Source organism: Castor canadensis, chromosome 3 (genome assembly GCF_047511655.1).
Source record: "Castor canadensis chromosome 3, mCasCan1.hap1v2, whole genome shotgun sequence".
Classification (NCBI taxonomy): domain Eukaryota; kingdom Metazoa; phylum Chordata; class Mammalia; order Rodentia; family Castoridae; genus Castor; species Castor canadensis.
In genome coordinates this window covers 23796847-23805841 of record NC_133388.1, presented here as the reverse complement: position 1 = coordinate 23805841, position 8995 = coordinate 23796847, and positions in this window count along the sequence as shown.

The following is an 8995-nucleotide window of genomic DNA, read 5'->3' as shown; positions in this document are numbered from 1 at the left end:
TTTCTACTTAAAAAGAAATCCAGATTCTGTCACAGAACAGAGTAGTTCTTGTTCACATATAAACATAAGGCCCAGACCTGTATTAATTCTTATTGTTCTCAATAGTAAGGCTAATTCTAAAAAAAACATGAATTAAAAAAAGAGAAAGAATATTGGGTCTTAAGAAGTTTCACGCTGACAACTAAGTTTCCCTTGACGTTAGCTCATCAAGTACATGGGATTGCCATAGTGGAAATATTTAAAAAATGAGAGTTTATTTCCAAGCTCTACTTAGTTGTTCTTGGATGAGCTTCTTCAAAAGTTTTTCATTACAATTTCCAGAGTTGGATTTGACAAGGTGGAATGAATCTACAAACCTTGAAACAATGAATAAAATACAACAAGTGATCCACAGCTATAGACAGTAGTCCTAAAGGCAGGAATGATACATAGGAGAGCGTTCCTTCTGTCGATCATGGTCTCCCATTGTCATAGTCTCTTCTAGTGAAACTTTTAATATGTTTTATGAGGAAAAGTATTTTCCTCTATATTATCAGTAAAATATAGTTTCATGAGTTCCAAAGGACAACTGCCAAGATTAGTGTCTGTAAACTTTAGAACTGAAGTTTTGTCTTGTCTGTTCTGGGAATGTCAGTATCTTATTTTATCCCTAGTGTGAGGAAAATTATGTGATGCATCCATTTTATTTATTTTCCATTAGGCCAGTGCACATATACTTTAACTCACAACAGAGTGACACTTGCTAGTTTAACTACTTTAGTTCTGTTGAGTTTGTGTCTCAGTGACAGTGTCCCAGGAAGTTTTATATTATGTTTTCAAATTTCTACAGCTTTGCAGCTAGAACCATATGAATTTACCATAAATATTGGAGAAAGAAAGCAATAACCTTGATATTTGAAAGAACTAGGATATAAAACAAAAAATAGAAACATTTGCTCAGCATATCTTCTGTCTTTTCAGTATTTATATATATATGTACATATGTACATGCACTAACATTGCACAACTTCAGGGTTCATTGAGTGGCAATTCCAATATCCCCACGCCCAGTGAAATCTCATTCTTTTGTAATAGGCATTATTCATACTTTTTGCCTTGCTCCTTTAATAAAAGAACTGTAACTAAGGGAATTATTTCTCCAGTCCTTGAGTGTGTGTGTATATATGTATATGTGGATGTGCATGTGGGTGTGTGTTTGTCTATGTATGGGTGTGTGTTCATGTGGGTCTCTTGTGATGTATTCTAGTCCACTGTGCAATATGTATTAAATGAAAGAAACATCAACTTAGCAATGGTTTTTTTGTATTTGTGTTATGATGGATCTTCCTCATATATTTTAGCATCACAGCTGCTGTAATGCAAGTAGAGAATCATCTTATAATGTGTAATGGTTTCACTTGTTCATGGGTGCCGAGATTGTACTGTATTAAGGGACAACTCTAAACACCAGTGGTTTGAAATTGTCACACTGTTTTTTTTCTTTGCTTCTCCATATAATCCCTGCCTAGATGCAGATATAAAACATTTCACTGCTTAAACAAAAAAGTTCTTTTAATATGACTAAATAAATAAGATAGTGTTAAAATATTACCAAATGACAAAACATTATGAATTGCTGAACAGAATAGAAAAAATTGAAAGGTTAATACTTACTATAGGAACATAGTATGGAATAAAAAGAGATTAGACATCTGAAGACACATTAAAGTGTTTGATTTGGAATAATGTATAAGGAAAAAATATAAATGAAATTTTAAAAAGGAAAAGTTGAGCATATACACAAGATAGAGTTACAGAGGCAAGATGGAGAATGAGAAAAAAAGCACTATTTTAAAAGTTGATGTCTGAGAATTTCTTTGAACTGGTTTAAGTTGCATATTGTTCTATTCGGTAAAGCAGCTATACCTACGCTGCAAAGATAAACATAAATCCTCACCTAATATTGTATTAATCAGTATCTGTTTAAAATGCCAGTATTTCATTGTTTGTGTTTTAAAAGCAAAAACAGAAGCCAGAGGATAATTAATTAGTATAGTTAAAATATGAGGAAATGGCTGGGAGAGCAGCTCAAGGAGTAGAGCATCTACCTAGCAAATGCGAGGCCCTGAGTTCCAAGTCCATTCCCATCAGAAACCAAAAAATATGAGAAATAATAATCTACTGGGAAGACACCTCTTCCAAAATCTGCTGCTCTCTACTTTGACTCAGAATATCACTAAATTATACTCGTATCTCTGTCTTTTCATTTGGTGATACATCTGAGAGCCTCTGATCAGTAGAATTTTAGATAAAGTGGATAAAACAACCTCTGAGCACAGCCTTTTAAAAGGAAACTTTTATGTTCTCTTTTCCTTTATACAAACTCCATGAACAAAATACAAAGGGCCTAAAAGATAAAATAGTCCCCAAATGAATGAGCCTCAGTTTCTAATAAACATTTGGAGATCTACTTGCTAAGAAGGGACACACATATGAACTGCTATTTAAATTTTAGTAAATATTTTTTGCTCTATATTTGACTAAAAAAGTATTTTTCCAAAAAATAATTGACACACGATGACTACATATTCAAAATAGAGAGTCGAATAGTAATGATTAGAGTTCAGGGGGCAAGGGAAGCAAGAGATATTGGTAAATTGTATAAAATTTCATCTACACAGGTGAAATAAGTTTTATGACATTGGTGGCACAGCATGGTGGCTACTGTTAATAATTATGCATTGTATATTTCAAAATCGCTAAGTGCATACATTTTAAATATTCTCAGTACAAAATAATGACTAGTAACGTATAGGTTAATTAGCCATATTTAATCACTCCGCAGTGTATACTTCCATTATTATATAATCTCATTATACCTCATAAAGATATACAAATATAAATTGTCAATTTTTACATTCAAAGAAGTGTGTCAAAATGAAAAAAGGTAACAAATTTAGGAGCATGATGTTTAATGTAATGATCCATAAAGTTTTCGATCACAAAATGAAGAAAATAAAATAACAGAAATTTACACATATGCACACATAAACATATTTGAAAAAATAGTAACACAATTGTATTCATGTACGACAAAATAGATTTTAAAACAACAAAAGAAGATTGTAAAAACTGAGGGTCACTTTTTACCTCTAAGATTTTCTCAAAGGACCAAACAATGTTCAATGGCAGTAAGGGAATTTGATCTTCCACTATAAGAACTCCCATTGAAAGTGTGGAAATATAAACTAAATCTATAGGCTCTATTAAAGGAAACCCTTTTTAAATTAATTCATATTGATGTTTGCTTCATCACAAGAAACCATACTGTTCTTTAACTGTGAAATTTGTTATTTAATATTTATGCTGATATTTATTTTAAAATATGACTTTCTGACAGTTAAGCTTGAGTTCTTCACTTCAACACCTACTAAGCAGCATAACTATAATCAGGTCAGCTAAGCACATAAGACTTGGTTTCCTTGTCTTTAAAATGAGAGTAATGAAACAATTTATTGAGTATTAAATAATATAGCATATGTAAGCAGCATAGTACAGAGCACTATTTAAGCATTAGCCATTTTTACTATTTTACTTACTTTTTATGCTGTTATAAGATTCTATTCTTAAAATAACAAATCTAAATAACTTAAAAAACAATTTATCCAGAAGAACAAAAATAGAAATATCCCAAATCAGTTTGCTCTAAAGCAATTTTTCTTTGTTTTGTTTTTCTGAGACAGGGTCTCACTTTGTAGCCCAGACTGGCCTTGAACTCATGACCCTCCTGCTTCAGCCTCCCATGTGCTGAAATTACACATGTACTCTACCATGCCCAGTTAAGCAATGTTTTTAAAGAAAATACATTTTTATGTACTCACAACCATCACAACAATAATGGAAACAAAAAGAAAAGGTCATAATAAAATCCATATAAACTTTGTAAGGAAGTTTTTTTTAAAGTTTTTTAAATGACTTTTTTTTAAAGCAAGCTGTTAGGGGGAAGATGGATAAGAAAAAGTAATAGAAGTAGTAAATAAGATCAAAGTTTCTTTACCTATTTGTATTCCTTTTATTTTTTCTTCTTGCCTAATTGCTCTGGCTAGAAATTCCACTACTGTGTTGAAAAGGAGTGGGGATAGTGGGCACCCTTGTCTCATTCCTGATTTTAGGGGAAATGGTTTTAGTTTTTCTCCATTAAATATGATGTTGGCTGTAGGTTTGTCATATATAGCCTTTACAAGGTTGAGGTACATTCCTTCTATTCCTAGTTTTCTTAGAGCTTTTATCATGAAGTAGTGTTGGATTTTGTTGAAGGCTTTTTCTGCATCTATTGAGATGATCAAGTGGTTTTTGTCTTTGCTTCTATTAATGTGCTGTATTGCATTTATAGATTTGCGTATGTTAAACCACCCCTGCATCCCTGGGATGAAGCTGACTTGGTTGTAGTGTATGATCTTTCCAATGTGTTGTTGGATTTGATTTGCCATTATTTTATTGAAAAGTGGTTATCCATCTGGAAGAAACTAAAACTAGATTCATTTCTATCACCCTGTACTAGTATCAACTCAAAATAGATCAAGGACCTTAATATCAGACCCAAAACTCTGAAGTTAGTACAGGAAGGAGCAGGAAACACTCTGGAACTAATAGGTATAGGCAAGGACTTCCTCAATAGAACCCCAGCAGCCCAGCAACTAAGAGAAAGAATGGACAAATGTAATTTCATTAAAAAAAAAAAGCTTCTGCACAACAAAAGAAATAGTCTCTAAACTAAAGAGACCACCCAGAGATTGTGAGAAAATCAGCTATACATCAGACAAAGGACTGATAACCAGAATATACAGGGAACTTAAAGAAACTAAACTCTCCCAAAATCAATGAACCAGTTAAGAAATGGACAACTGAACTAAATGGAACTTTCTCTAAAGAAGAAATTCAAATGGCCAAAAAACACATGAAAAAATGCTCACCATCTCTAGCCAAAAAGGAAATGCAACTCAAAACTACACTAAGATTCCACCTTACCCCTGTTAGAATAGCCATCATTAAAAACACCACCACCATGTGTTGGTGAGGATGTGGGGAAAAAATATCCCTGTGGGAATGCAAGCTGGTGCAACCACTCTTAAAAAATATTTGGAGGCTTCTTAAAAATCTAAACATAGACCTGCCACATGATCCAGCAAACCCACTGCTGGGGATATACCCAAAGGAATGGGACACAGGTTACTCCAAAGGCACCTGCACATCCATGTATATTGCAGTGCTATTCACAATAGCCAAGTTATGGAAACAACCAAGATGCCCCACTACTGTTGAATGGATCAATAAAGTGTGGTATTTATACACAATGGTATTTTACTCAGCCATGAAGAAAAATGAAATCTTATCATTTGCAAGTAAATGGATGAAACTGGAGAACATCATTCTGAGTAAGTTTAGCCAGACTCAGAACACCAAAAATCATATGTTCTCCCTCATATGCAGTCTTTAGATCTAGGACAAATATAGAAATGTTGTAGGACTTTGGTTACATGACAAGGAGAGAACATATATGGGAGGTACAGGGTCAGATAGAAAACTCAAAACATGAAAATATTTCATGTCCCTCCTCCAGAGGAATTAACACAGTAACCTTAAATCAACAGAGGTCACCACAAGAAAGGAATGAGAAACCAGTGTAAAGATCAGTTAGAGATGAATCAACCTGAGTTGTAACACATTTGTACATGAAAGCAATGCTAGGAATCTCTCTGTATAGCTGTCCTTATCTCAACTAGCAAAAATGCTATGTCAGAACTGGAGAGAAGTGCAGAACAGGTTCTTCCTGGAAGGGAGAGGTAGGGAGTAGAGGATGGGGGCGGGGGCAGGAGGGAAAAATGACCCAAACATTGTATGCACATGTGAATAAATGAACAAATAAGTAAATAAATAAATAAAAGTAAATAGACATTATATGTGTGTTTCTTTTAAAATATATTAATGAAACTCCTCACTTTGTACAATTAATATATGCCACTCAAATAGAGAAGCAACTGTTAAAATATGATTATACTTGTTTAACCCTATTTTTACCACCCTAACTGTTCTAGACCAATGTAATTGATAATTATGTTTATTAACTCATTTATTGAATACTTAATAGTATCTCTGCTGTTCTGCAAGAATATACAGATGATCATTGTAACTTTACACTGATTTAAACAGCTTATATTTCTATGTATAGCTAGGTAATAAAACAAAGAAACAAATCTCTAAATATAATTATTAAGGAGAAAGTTTCACATGCCAAAGTATGTTTTGTCATATGTGTTGATCTTCATAGACTGTCAGAGCACATATCTATGGCAATTATTCATTCATACATCTATTCTCTCTAAAAGCAGGAACCATCTCCAATGTTGGGATGTTATACCCCAGGGCCTAGGATAAGGCCTGTTTTTTATCCCTGAAACACATTTGTTGATTGGTGAGCAACTGGATACCAATTATTTATTATTTTTCTCAATTATTTTATCATGTTGCTAATTCACATCCTTTGAACTAAACCTTCAAATTTGGGTGATATTTGTTTAGCAAAAACTTTATTGAAATAAAGTTAAAGAATTAACAAAAGCTGCTTTTATAAAATAGGAAAACAGTGGGCATTTCATAATGTACATAAATGTGAGTGGTGAAACTCAACTTTAAATGCCCCTGAAAAGGTCTGGAATGTAGTCAGTGGCAGAATGTTAGATTGTCATATGCGAGATCCTAGGTACAATCTCAGCTACTATATATATATATATATATATATATATATATATATACATATACATATAAACACATTTAAAGATATGAGAATCATTTGGAATCTGCCTTTTGACACATATAGAATGATGCTAGGAATCCAAGGCCAAATATATCTAAAGTATATTGATTCATCTTTTTTTGACAGTATATTCTAAATAGGTTAGTTTCTACCTAGGAAATTTTAATATACTCTGATAAAATTACTTGTACTGGTATAGATTTATTAATCTTATTTAAATAAGGAAATAATTAAAACACATTTGGGTGCAAATTCCACAGTATTGATGATGCTGCTTGAAGCTTTATCACAGAACAAATGTAATTTCTCCCTTTCTGATTTAAAAATTTCCTAAGTAAAGCAGTCATAAATCTGAGCGAACCTGACTCAGTTGGAAGCATAATGTCAGGATTACAAAATAGTTTCTTTATTTCAATAGTTTCAAAATTGCTAATGTTTTTCAGTTGCTTCTTAGGGAATAAAATACAAAGATTATTTTCACAAACACTTTTCCTTTCAGATACAATAGTCTTACTCTAACAAATACGTTATGACCACTATTTTCTGCATTATCTTCTATCTGATGATCTAATTGATAAAAATGATGTTTTTGAAATACCCTTGTGATGCCCCAAACATCTTAGAAATCATTTTATGTCCAAGTTAAGCACTTTTGAATGATAAGAACATGAATAGAAACCATTATAATACTTGAATTTAGTTGAATGTCTGATCTCATGAATTTCAAGTGGCATTAAACTGGCTCAGATAATACCCTGGCTACTTAATGAAACTCTCATTCACCATTGCAAGCCACAGGATGTTTTCTTATGGTCTTAAAGAATCTTCGTAACCATGAAAAAAGTTCTCGTTTTTATTTGCAATAAATAGCACTGATGGACTTTGCACTTGCTCTTTAATACCTATGTGTTTTATTGTCTTCATACCCACATTAATCTTAATTACTAACTAGTAGGTTTTGTTTGGACTCTGTTCTTCAAACACTTTATCAGAAATTCTAGGAATAAAATGCTTACAGAATAAAGATTTTAAGTATATGACATCAGTGAACAAGTAATCTAGAGTTACATGATATTAAATAGTATTTGTGAAATTTCTATAAAAAGTAAAAATGTATGAATTTACCAGAAAAACTGCATTAGTAGCATTATTCAAAGTATGATAATAGGAATCATACTCTCATTACTTACATCTATTTGTGTCTTACTGAAATTTCAGCTGAATTGATCATCTATTTTCATCTGGTTTCTCCTGTCTATCTATCATGGCTAATTAGTATTAATCCAGCCCAATCTATAACCTAGGACATTCTACTCCATGCTCAATAACTGTTACTCTATGATCAACAGAATGCAGCGTAAGGCAATCCCATTTCTTTTCAGAACTTTCCATTCATTTCTATGACTACAAATGAAATCTGGCTTTCTCCTCAGGCAGGATTTCCTTTAGTTTCTGAGGCAGGGGCTATTGTGGTTGTTATTTGTTTATTTATTTGCTCAGATTTCTTTTGATTTAGGGCCAAATGACAAGTAATATTCTTTACTTACCACATACCTTTTTTTGGCCCACTTTTCCTCTTGCTTATAGAAAAAAGATAACAAAGCCCACAAGCAACATATACAAGTATGAAAAGTTGTCCCTCTCTAATTGGCACCATAAACTCTGTCAACAACTACTCTTTCACTGTGATCCTAGAATTTGCATTTTGCAATTTTCTTCAACCTTCTAGGTTTATCATTCACAGTTAAGTTAGTAAGTAATCAAAATCATGCTGTTCATATTCCATAGTATTTTCTTCTCACACATTGTACTCCAAAACCTCCCCAAACTTCAAAGTAATAACTTCAAGCCCTATTGTCTATCTATTCCTTCTTCTCTTTAAGTCAGTTACTGAAGCACACTCTTCCCTACAAAACACAATTCGTTCATGTTACCTAGGTGGGGTAAACAACTTCTTTTAAAACCACACAGTAAACATTTTAGTCATGCAATTGATGTTACAATGACTCAGTTCTTTCATGGCAGTATGAAATCATGCATATAATTATTTACCTATATTAGTAGATGAATATGGCTGACTGGCCTCAATCTGGAGCACAGTATCTCTTAACTCATGATTTCTCTAGGTCAAAGGACAATGTCTATCAAGCAGGCATTGCAAGTAGGTTGCATTAACTATGAAAGATCAACCATAAGCAAGTA